Raw genomic sequence first — 12,510 nt, 5'->3', positions numbered from 1 at the left:
GAGGGGGAAGGGACAGGAGAGGTGAGGGTGTAAGGACAGGTAGGATTCTAGAGACAGATGTTCCTAAGGAGAGAGGTCGGCCATATTTGGGGAAATTTCCACTCAGGTGGGAGTTGGAAGCTGGTGGAAAGGGCAGTTCATTCAAGAATCCCCGGGGTGGTTGGTCTTGAAAACTCACATCTCTTTTGCTCCAGAAATTCTACCTTTAGGAATTTCTCCTACAGAAATAATTAAAGATATTCCCTTGCAGAATAGATTTTAATAAAAACTAATTATGCCCATCGTAATTACGTTGAGAAATTTGGGGCACAGTTTCCATAACCATTAAAAATATATTGATGTAGGATATTTATTGAAATGGAAAAATGTTCACCAGTTGGGATTGCATTGAGCAAAAAGAAGGCTATGCTACTGCACACGCCCTGCAGCTCAGCCATTCTATCTTGGGTGTTTATCCCAGAGAAACTCGCCTTCCCATACACAGGAAAGCTTGTGCCAGGATGTTCTGTAGCACAGTTTGCAAAAGCAATCATCAGTGGAATAGGTACAGAAACCGTGGTCTATTCATTCCACGGAATCCTGAACGGCAGGCAGTGTGGATGAACAAACTCCGATGACACGGCTCAACATGAACACTCCTCCAGAACATGTCAGTCCCATAAGCAGCTGCAGAAGGATGTATGCAGAACTACGCAATTCACGGGAAGTTTAACAACAGCCAAGGCAGCAGTGGCAATGATAAACCCCAAACTTGTGAGACGTGGACCCTGGGGGCAGTGGAGGAATGAAGGGGAGGGATTGTAAAGAAGTATCCGGGGACTTCAACATAGCTGTTGGGTTTTATTTTTATTTTTTTAAAAAAAGAGCTGACGCCCTAGCCGGTTTGGCTCAGTGGATAGAGTGTCAGCCTGGGGACTGAGGGGTCCCCGGTTCAATTCCAGTCGTGGGCATGTGCCTTGGTTGCGGGCACATCCCCATTTGGGGGTGTGCAGGAGGCAGCTGATCGATGTTTCTCTCTCATCGATATTTCTAGCTCTCTACCCTTCTCCTTTCCTCTCTGTAAAAAAATCAATAAAATATATTTATAAAAAAAAGAAAGAAAAAAAAAAGCTGACGTAAACATGCTAAAAATGTTAAGGTTCACCCTGACTGGTTTGGCTCAGTGGATAGAGCGTCGGCCTACGGAATGAAGGGTCCCGGGTTCGATTCCGGTCAAGGGCATGTACCTTGGTTGTGGGCACATCCCCAGTGGGGGGCGTGCAGGAGGCAGCTGATCGATGTTTCTCATCGATGTTTCTAACTCTCTATCCCTCTCCTTTCCTCTCTGTAAAAAAATCAATAAAATATATTTTAAAAAATGTTAAGGTTCGTCAAAACTCAGTTGTATGCTTGTATGTTACAGTAGAAATGTCTGTATTTTTGTTTGCTTACAATACTTTATTTGAAAAAACATTCTTTACATTTTTGTTAATATAAACATATGCATGGGGGAAACTGAAATTTAAAGAGTGAAAATATATATTTCAAGTGTCAATTACAGTTATTTTTGTGTGCCAAGATTACTGATTATTTCTGTGGTGTGTTTTTCTTTCTGATTTTTCCTGTAGTGAACATGTGTGACCTGTGTAATGTTTTGAAACCTTTAAAAACAATAAAAGAGTCTGAAAATCTGCAGGGAGAGCATCTGGGGGGGAGACAACAGGAGGCGTAGGGGCTGGCCCTGGAGAAGGCCGAGCACCTGTGAGTACTGGGTGGGGCGTGACGGCCAGAGAAACCGCTGGAAGGGGAGCTGGCCCCACAGTGTGCAGGACTTGGGTACCAGGCCAGGGCGCTGCAACTTGACCTGCAAGGCCATGGGGCTTCCAACGGGGTCTCGGGAGCCTCGGATGTGCTCCCAGCCACCTGGCTTCCTGGGGATTATCATGCTTTGGGACTTTTATTTCAGTGATAATCTAGAACGAGTATGAGCACCTGCTGACTCCTTGGGAATGACCCAGGCCTCATGACCCACACCACCAGCCCGCTTTAGTGCCCGTGGTGGTCTGGGCTTGGGGTCGGTTGGCGCCGACTGCCCCACTTTCATCGTCTCGGGCTGATGAAGAAAGAGAGAAGCAGGCCTCAGCTCGGCTGGTTTATTTTCCGGTGCCAAGAGTGCACTCTTGGGCCGGGGAGAGTTTGAAGGGCCTAGGAAACGTTTCAGACCTGAAAAAGGAACCTTTAGGACTCTAAAGTAACAACAACAACCAAAACAACAACACGCACAACCCTATTCACCGAAATCTTTTCAATTGCAGAATTATACAAATAAATCCCTTTTTACTGCAAAAAGTTCATCTTTGATGTGGGGTGTGGGTACATTTTAATCTGCTTGACAAGGGGCGAGCAGAGCCTCCCCAAGTAAGAAGGCTGGGGTCCATGAAGGTCCTTAAAACAGGGGGTGGGCGTGCCCAGAGCAAGGGAGGCCAAGAGACGTGCTGTGTGCTCCCGGGCAGGTCTCCCCGGACCCAGACGGGAAAAGAAGTGGGCAGACTGAGTCAGCCCGCTCCGCAGTGTAGGAGCTCCAAGTGAAAGCAAAATGCAACCAAGAAACAACACCAGCACAGCCTTACAAGCCTCGTGAGTGCAAGGCGCGATTTAAAAGAAAATACATTTTTATTGATTCCGTGGTAGCCTTCAAAGCTGAGTGATGGACTTCCACCCACTTCTGCCACCACCTCTCATCTCCTCCCCACTTTGCTCACTTAGCTCCAGCCACACTCCCTGTACTTGGGATGCCTGTCCTTCAGGGCTGAGCAGGTGGCTCCTTCTTACCTGCTAAGTCTCATCACAAATGTCACCTTCCCAGAAGGACCTTTTCCCGACTCCCGGATGATGCAGAGACACCACCGCCGCCCCTCCCCCACACCCATGACTCTGCTTCAAGTCTTCAGCACACTTACCACTTCCTGAACTTGTCTACTGCTAAGTCTCATCACAAATGTCACCTTCCCAGAAGGGCCTTTTCCCGACTCCCGGATGATGCGGAGACACCACCGCCGCCCCTCCCCCGCACCCATACTCTACTTCAAGTCTTCAGCACACTTACCACTTCCTGAAGTTGTCTGTCAATGTAGCCATTACTCCTTCCACATCTAAATCTGTGGTAGATCTTGAGCCCCCATGAGAGCAGGGCCATCTCTATCTTGCTCACCGCTACGCCTCCAGCACCTAGAACAGGGCCTGGCACACAGCAGGCCCTTGGCAAGTTTATTGAGTGAACAATGAAATAACATTTACACCCGTTAGAATGGCTATAATAAGAAAGGAGAGGATGTGGAGAAATTAGAACTTTTATACTTTGATGGGGGTGTAAAATGGTGCACTTCTATTTGCTAGTTCCTCAAAAAAATTAAACACAGTTATCATATGACCCAGCAACTCCACTCCTAGGGACATATGCAAGAGAAATGAAAACATATGCCCACACAAAACATTGTTCATGCCTGTTCATAGCAGCACTAATCATAATTACCCCAAAGTGAAAACAACCCAATGTCTACCAGCTGACAAATATACAAATAACACATGGTTGCAATGCAATATTATTCATCAACAAAAAGGAATGAAGCAATGATGTGTCATACCATGGACAAACCTTAAAAACATATACTAAATAAAAGGAGCCAGACACAAAAGGCCACATATCAAATGCTTTATTTATATGAAAGGTTCAGAATAAACACATAGAGACAGAAAGTAGATTAGTGGTTTCTAGGGGCTGGCGGGAGGGGAAAATGGGGAGTGACCGCTAATGAGCACAGAGTCTTTTTGGGGGCAATGAAATGTTCTGGAATTAGTGGTGATGGTTGCACAATTTTGTGAATATACTAAGAACCATTGAATTGTATTTTTATTAAATATATTTTTATTGATTTCAGAGAGGAAGGGAGAGGAAGAGAGAGATGGAAACATCAATGATGAGAGAGAATTATCGATCGGCTGCCTCCTGCACGCCCCCACTGGGGATAGAGCCGGCAACCGTGACCTCTTGGTTCATAGGTCAATGCTCAACCACTGAGCTATGCCAGCTGGGCTGAATTATATTTTTAAAAGGGTGAATTTTATGATATGTGCATTATATCTCAGTTAAAAAAAACTTGTAGACAAATGTTCAGAGCAGCATCATTCATAGTAGCCAAACAGTAGGAAAAACCCAAATGTCCATCCACTGATTAATGAATAAACCAAGTGTGGTCTAGCCATACAATGGAATATTAGTCAGCAACAGAAAGGAAGTACTGACAGATGCTACAACATGGGTGAGTCCTGGAAGAAGCCGGTCACAGAAGACTGCATGGTCTGTGAAACTTACAGACTAGGTAAAGCTATAGCAGTGGTTCCCAGCGTGGGGCACACACCCCACAGGGGGGCAATTTGATTTGTGAGGGGGGGCAATTCGAGAATGAGTTATTAACAGTGAATTTTTTGCATTTCTTATGGTCCTAGGAGCCTCATATACAGTATATAAATATATATTGTGACATATTTATGCATTTCAGTTCTCTATTATATGCTTCGGAACTTTATTTGCTATTTTTTCATATTGCTTCATATTATTATTATTATTATTTAGCAATTTCTTAGTGATTTCTTCCTCAGTACTTCAACTGTCCTTTGGTTCTTTTATTTTTCTCTTTCATGGCTGTCGTGTTCTTTGGAAGCTTGTTTAGACCAAGTTAATGGCCTGTTAGGCTCCCACCATGTGAATAGGAGTTCACTTTTTGAATAATAAGAATTATATGTGTGTGTGTGGGGGGGGGGGCATCAGGATTTTAGAGACGCTTAGGTGGAGCGTGACCAGAAAAGGTTGGGAGCTGCTGATCTGTAGAGACAGGAAGTGGTGGTTGTGTAGGTTGAGGAGGAAGAGAAACGGGGTGGAGGAGTGAATGAGAAAATAAAGGAGGAGGAAGACAATGGAGAAAAAGCAATGGAGGAACTCTTCCCTGTGTCCAGAGCAGGTGAGCCACAGGCACTTCCCTTCCCCTCTTTCTGCCGCTCTCCCCTTCCTAAGTCTTAAGTACTGAAAGCCAAGGCCCAAGCCGGGCTGGTAGAGACCTCAGACGGAGCACGACTGCCCCCTAGTGGTGAAGTGAACACGGGAACGTGGTGGAGGCTGACAGCTTGGGAGAAGGGCAGGCATTAGCCAGCTGGGGAGGCCTTGGGGCAGAAGAAGCTGCCGGTTGCCTGGAGACAGAATGCCAGGGAGGATGCCTGGGACCCGTTGCTAAGCTTCTGAGGCCATCAGAGTTCATAGTTATAACTGGGCTCTTCTCTGTGTTGTTTCCTGTCTCCTCGCACAATGATGTGGGCACCAGGAGGGCAGGGATGTGTCCTCCGGTTCATTCACTTCCCCAGCTCCTGGCACTTAATAGATGCTTAATAAAAATGTGTAGTAGGAAGAACAGACAGAGAAGCCAGGGTGTGGATCCAGAGTTCTCTCTAACCCTGTGACTTTGGTTAAGTCACATGACCTCTGAGGACCACCTGTGACATGAGGAGAAAGTCCCTCTCCTTTCAGAGTTATGGTGAGTTCAGATGATGGGCAGCTTAGGATGATGAGGGAGCACTTTACCAGGGTCCACGGGCCTGGGTGACATCCCAGAGCCGCACTGACTTGCTGGTCTTTCTTGTCTCTGCTCCTTTGACCCCCTTTAGTGAATAGGAACTGAGCACCTACTGTGTGTCAGGTGCTGGGCTGTGCTGGGTTCACAGGGAATAAACAGCCACATCTGTCTCTACTCTCGGGGAGCTAATGTTCCCGTGAGCGAAGCCATCACCAGCCGGCCATCCCATACCCAAACGTATCCTTACAAAGGGCAGCTGAGGTTTATGAAGAAGGGCGAGCTGCTGGGAGAGGGGATGGAGGGGCCTCTACCCTAGGTTAGGTCCAGGGAGCCCCCTCCGGAAAAGGGCATCCAAGGCGAGAGCAGGGGGAAGTGAGGCTCGGTGAGAAGAATGTTCCAGACACGGGTGAAGGCATTTAGGTGAAGGTCTGCTCATGGAGTCACAAGGAGCCAGGGCTGTCCGAGCCCAGAGGGGGTGAGGTGGCAGAGGTGGGCGGGGCGGACCTATGGGTTGCTGGGCTTCCTTTAAAATTTGGATTTCATCCAGCGTATAACAGGGAGTTATCAGTGTCCTGAGTTGGGTTGAGTCTTGGTCTAACTTAGGTCTTGGAAGACCACCTGTGGCTGCTGCAGGGAGAATGGCTTGTTCGGGGTGAGATGCAGACATCCAGGGGAGCGATGATGGTCGGGGGACGGAGAGAAGTGGACCATTCCCAACTGGAATGTAGACAGAATCGCGGGACTTGGGGAGATGGCTGGGGGGTGAGGAGAGGGCGCTGGGGTCCCTGCTTCAGTTCCCAGCAGCTGGGTGAACAGAGGGGCCATGGACTGAGCTGGACGAGGCGGGGGAAGCAGCCTTGAGAGGGGAGAAGAGAGCTGGGTCTGTGACTTTTCATGGGGGTTAGTTTTGCGACGTCTGTTCAACCACTGAGGAGGGAATGGCAAGTAAGCAGCTGGAGAGCAGGGTCTGGAGATCGGAAAATGAGATCTGGCTGAAAGCCCAGTTGACATTTCCAAAGAACCCTATTAGCTCTTCTTCTTCTTCTTTTTTTTTTTAAATTGCCAAAGTAATACATGCGAGTCATCCCCAAATCAAACCATTCAAAAGGGCACAGAGAGATGAAACTCATGCTTCTCCATCCCCTGTGCCTCCTCACTTCCCGGTCAAGTCAATATTGACTTAGCTCAGGAGAAGGGCTCCAACTGGGGCCAGGGGGTTGAAAACTCAAAGCCATTGGCAGTCTGGCCCAGTCCGCCTACCCGTGTTCGAGGCCACCCTCTATCTGAAACAGAGGACGTTTGCTAAGGCAGGCATAGGACGCACATTGCCGCACAACCCAAAGTAACCAAATGCTGATGCTCCCCTTGTGGCCAAGAAAAGAGGATATGGTTCCATCGGTGGTTGTTAACCCCAGCAGGCCCATCAGAATCTCCAGGGGACGTTTAAAAAGGAGCAATCCCTGGGATCCACACAAGTCTTCCCACGTCAGAACCTCCTGGGTGTGGAGCCTGAAAGCCGTCCTTTAAAGAGCGTCCCAGGCGTCTGAGGCAGCAGGTCTACTGAGAAAGGAGCGATGCTCTTTGCACAGAATGGGAGGTTTTACGGGAGAAACAGTATTACCGAAACGTCGTGCTGACTCGCGTCCTATTGTTCAAGGTGAAGAGGAGTTGGCATAATGGTATGTGCAGTAGGATTGTTTTTTCCTCCTTTTGTTTGTGTTTTCTGCTTTTTCACAACAAGCACGGATGACTTGTGCAATAAGGAAGGAATGAGAGCAATGCCTTTCGGGGGTGGGGGCGGGGGGAGAATAGGTCATGACTCCGATGCTTCTTCTCCAGGCAATTGGTTGTGTGGCCAGATGGGAAGATAGGATTTTACTCGTTCTGTTCTTTGAATATTGTATTGACCTCTCTAGGTTCCCGGCCTGCAGCACAAATGTGTTCTTGCTCAGTGGGCACTTAGTCAAGTAGAGAGACAGACATTCCTCAGGCATCGAGTGGACGAGTAAGGAAATTACAAGCCGAACTAAGTGTCCTGCAGGAGAGAGACCCTCTCCTTGAGAGGGTTAATCATGGAATTTGACCCAGACTCTGGGGTCATGTAGGGTCTCCCTGAGGAGGTGACCTCTGACATGAGATCTAAAGGATGAAAAGGTCGAACTGGGTGAGGCAGAGGCAGGAAGAAGAGGGAACCGCATGTGCAAAGGCTCTGGGGTGGGAAGGAACCGAAGAAACAGAAATAGGGCCATAGTGGCTGGAGTGCAGAGGGAGGGTGGGGTGGGAACCAGAAGGGCCTTGCAGGCTGTATGAGGTTTGGGTCTTGATCTCGAGAGCAGTGGGGAGCCACCCGTGTTTCAAACAAGATGTCCCAATCAGATCTGCGTTTGGATGTGGCCCACTCTGGCTGCTGTGAGGTGAAAAGATTAGCGGGGGGACCCAGAGACAATACTGGGAGACCAGACAGGACACTTTAATGAAAGCCTGGGCCAGAGATGGTGGCACCTGCAGTAGGGTGTTGGAAAGATGCTGAGGAGAGAAAATGGGCAGTCCCTGGTGATGGACGGATATTGAGGTGAGGGAGAGGGGGTGTCCAAGGGGACCCCCAGGTTGTGGCTCATGCAGCAGGGTGCAGCTGAGGCGGCCTGTTAGAGGATCAGGTGGGGAAATCATGCGTTTGACTGGGACAGGTTGAGTTTGAGGGGTGTCTGAGAGACGCAAGTGGAGATGTGGTACAAGCAGTTGGATGTGCCCACCTGGGGCTCAGGGAGAAGCTAGGCGAGAATGAGGCCCTTAACCTCGACATCAGAGACACTTGAGGCCGGAGCACCCTGTGTTGTGGGGACCTGTCCCGTGCATCCTAGGATGTTTAGCTGCAGCCCAGGCCTCTCTCCACTAGGTGTCAGTAGCAGCCCTCTCTTGTGACAACCACAAATGTCTCCCCACATGGCTGAATGCCCCTTGGAGGGCCAGCTGCCTCCGGTGGTGATACCCTGGGCTAGAGGTACACATCTGGGAGTCATCAGCATCTATGTGGGTGTGGGTGAGATCCCCCAGCGAGAGAGAATGAGATGGAGGGAGAAGAGGATCCGGGAGGAAGTGTTGGGTGCCAGCATTTAATGGACAGATAAATTACAACGGGCCATCAACGAGCGAGGGGAGGCCGAGAGCCGGGAGGAGATCCAGAAGCCAGAAATACAACCGAGGGAGTGTTTCCAGAAGGAGGGGGTGGCCATGGGCATTAGGTGCTGCTGAGAGAGCAAGTGTCCCCAGCCTGAACAATGTCCACTGCGTTTGCCAGGGAAGCCATTCAGGTTTTATAGCAGATTGACCAGCAGGGGGCAGCATGTCCTTGCAGGCAAGGACGTAGGACTCCTGGGGTGTCTCTGGAAATAGTCAGGACCGCTTTGTGGGCAGAGGGGAGAGCAGCCTGGATGAGACAGAGGGAAATAGATCAATACTAGCTGTTTCCCTGGACCCAAAGGGGAACTGTGCTGGTGACCAGAGGGTTCTGGGGAGAACGAGATGAAGAGCTCAGCTGAAGAGTGAGCCTTGCTGAGGGGGGTCCGGGAGAGGGAGAGGGAATTGGGCTGAGTCTGAAAGGGCAGAGTTCAGGCTGGGACTGGGGTTGGACAAAGAGAAGTGGTGAGTAGGGTTTTGCAGGCTAGAAGTTAAGAAGCAGAGTTGGCAGCCAGGGAGCTGAGGCAGAGAAGCAGGGTAGGGGGGCCCCAGGAAAGGGGGGTGGGGAGGACCCAGCAAGCCTCCAGGAGAGTTAGGGCCCCGGATGCAGCCTCTGGGAGTCCCCAGCAGCCGGAACAGGCTGAGCTGACCCCACCAGCATTAAGCCCTCCTCTGTCGGGATGAGGCCTCTGGAGGGCCAAGGAGCTGGGGTAGGGCCGGTGCCTACCAGGCTTGACTCTCCTGCCAGCAGGTGGCAAGGCAGCATCCCCTCCTCCCCTCTCCAGGCCCCTTCCCTTCCCTGCTGTTGTCTCCGTGGGCACCTCACCCAGAGCCTGTTCCCTCAGACATGGCGATCCATCCGCATGAGCCTGCGAGCATGGCCAAGACTGGGGTGACCAGCCAGGCCCTGGCGGCCTGTGTGGACGGTGCTCCGGCCAGTATTGCCCTTCTTCACCAGGTCCCACCTGTGCCCTGAAGCTTGGCCTAAGCCCCAGGAGGGTGTCTGAGAATGACAACGGCCTCGATCGCGGGGAACAGAACAGTTCTATTAGCCCCCCTGTTACAGGAGGAAACCAGAGCACGCCGTCAGAGAGGGAAGTCTTGTGGCAAAGCAAGGACTTGAACCTGAGACGCCCGGGTTCTTTTTCCTGGTGGGCAGCGTGAAGCGTGATAACCGAGCAGTAGCGGAGCACATCTCCAAGGGGGATCTTTTCAGGACAGAACACGTCACTCACTCTCTGTGCCATCTCTGTGTCTGGGCACCAAAGTGTGGGAAACATGGATGTGGCCCACTCTGGCTGCTGTGAGGTGAAAAGATTAGCGGGGGTGGGGGGGACCCAGAGACAATACTGGGAGACCAGACAGGACACTTTAATGAAAGCCTGGGCCAGAGATGGTGGCACCTGCAGTAGGGTGTTGGAAAGATGCTGAGGAGAGAAAATGGGCAGTCCCTGGTGATGGACGGATATTGAGGTGAGGGAGAGGGGGTGTCCAAGGGGACCCCCAGGTTGTGGCTCATGCAGCAGGGTGCAGCTGAGGCGGCCTGTTAGAGGATCAGGTGGGGAAATCATGCGTTTGACTGGGACAGGTTGAGTTTGAGGGGTGTCTGAGAGACGCAAGTGGAGATGTGGTACAAGCAGTTGGATGTGCCCACCTGGGGCTCAGGGAGAAGCTAGGCGAGAATGAGGCCCTTAACCTCGACATCAGAGACACTTGAGGCCGGAGCACCCTGTGTTGTGGGGACCTGTCCCGTGCATCCTAGGATGTTTAGCTGCAGCCCAGGCCTCTCTCCACTAGGTGTCAGTAGCAGCCCTCTCTTGTGACAACCACAAATGTCTCCCCACATGGCTGAATGCCCCTTGGAGGGCCAGCTGCCTCCGGTGGTGATACCCTGGGCTAGAGGTACACATCTGGGAGTCATCAGCATCTATGTGGGTGTGGGTGAGATCCCCCAGCGAGAGAGAATGAGATGGAGGGAGAAGAGGATCCGGGAGGAAGTGTTGGGTGCCAGCATTTAATGGACAGATAAATTACAACGGGCCATCAACGAGCGAGGGGAGGCCAAGAGCCGGGAGGAGAGCCAGAAGCCAGAAATACAACTGAGGTAGTGTTTCCAGAAGGAGGGGGTGGCCATGGGCATTAGGTGCTGCTGAGAGAGCAAGTGTCCCCAGCCTGAACAATGTCCACTGCGTTTGCCAGGGAAGCCATTCAGGTTTTATAGCAGATTGACCAGCAGGGGGCAGCACGTCCTTGCAGGCAAGGACGTGGTGCAAGCCCTCAGGTTTGGTACCCAGGAGAGCAAGGAGGTGGGCTGGAGGGGGAGCCCCAGTTGGGTGGGGAATAGGGTTAGGAGTGGGTGGGGTGCCCCAGCTCAGGCGGGGTGGGGAGCAAGCTGGCGAGGACTCCTGGGGTGTCTCTGGAAATAGTCAGGACAGCTGTGTGGGCAGAGGGGAGAGCAGCCTGGATGAGACAGAGGGAAATAGATCAATACTAGCTGTTTCCCTGGACCCAAAGGGGAACTGTGCTGGGTGACCAGAGGGTTCTGGGGAGAACGAGATGAAGAGCTCAGCTGAAGAGTAGCCTTGCTGGAGGGGGGTCCGGGAGAGGGAGAGGGAATTGGGCTGAGTCTGAAAGGGCAGAGTTCAGGCTGGGACTGGGGTTGGACAAAGAGAAGTGGTGAGTAGGGTTTTGCAGGCTAGAAGTTAAGAAGCAGAGTTGGCAGCCAGGGAGCTGAGGCAGAGAAGCAGGGTAGGGGGGCCCCAGGAAAGGGGGGTGGGGAGGACCCAGCAAGCCTCCAGGAGAGTTAGGGCCCCGGATGCAGCCTCTGGGAGTCCCCAGCAGCCGGAGCAGGCTGAGCTGACCCCACCGGCCTTAAGCCCTCCTCTGTCTGGATGAGGCCTCTGGAGGACCAAGGAGCTGGGGTAGGGCCGGTGCCTACCAGGCTTGACTCTCCTGCCAGCAGGTGGCAAGGCAGCATCCCCTCCTCCCCTCTCCAGGCCCCTTCCCTTCCCTGCTGTTGTCTCCGTGGGCACCTCACCCAGAGCCTGTTCCCTCAGACATGGCGATCCATCCGCATGAGCCTGCGAGCATGGCCAAGACTGGGGTGACCAGCCAGGCCCTGGCGGCCTGTGTGGACGGTGCTCCGGCCAGTATTGCCCTTCTTCACCAGGTCCCACCTGTGCCCTGAAGCTTGGCCTAAGCCCCAGGAGGGTGTCTGAGAATGACAACGGCCTCGATCGCGGGGAACAGAACAGTTCTATTAGCCCCCGTGTTACAGGAGGAAACCAGAGCACGCGGTCAGAGAGGGAAGTCTTGTGGCAAAGCAAGGACTTGAACCTGAGACGCCCGGGTTCTTTTTCCTGGTGGGCAGCGTGAAGCGTGATAACCGAGCAGTAGCGGAGCACATCTCCAAGGGGGATCTTTTCAGGACAGAACACGTCACTCACTCTCTGTGCCATCTCTGTGTCTGGGCACCAAAGTGTGGGAAACAGCCTATTGTCTTCACTGGCAGAGAAGTGTAGACAGAGAACCTGGAAGGCTGGTGACTCTTGAAGCCCTTGCAAAGGTCAAAGGTCAGGGCTGTGCACCCATTGTTAGTCCAGACAATGGTAGCTGAAGCAACTTTCCCCATTTATTATTATGTAAATCCTTGCTGATGGGCTAGTCTGCCTGTTACTGGAAATTGCCTGCCTAAGGGCTATGGGTGGATCCCAAACCAATAAAAGGTTGG

This window comes from Myotis brandtii, unplaced genomic scaffold (assembly GCF_000412655.1).
Source record: "Myotis brandtii unplaced genomic scaffold, ASM41265v1 scaffold129, whole genome shotgun sequence".
Taxonomy (NCBI): domain Eukaryota; kingdom Metazoa; phylum Chordata; class Mammalia; order Chiroptera; family Vespertilionidae; genus Myotis; species Myotis brandtii.
Note: the sequence above shows the minus strand (reverse complement) of the source record.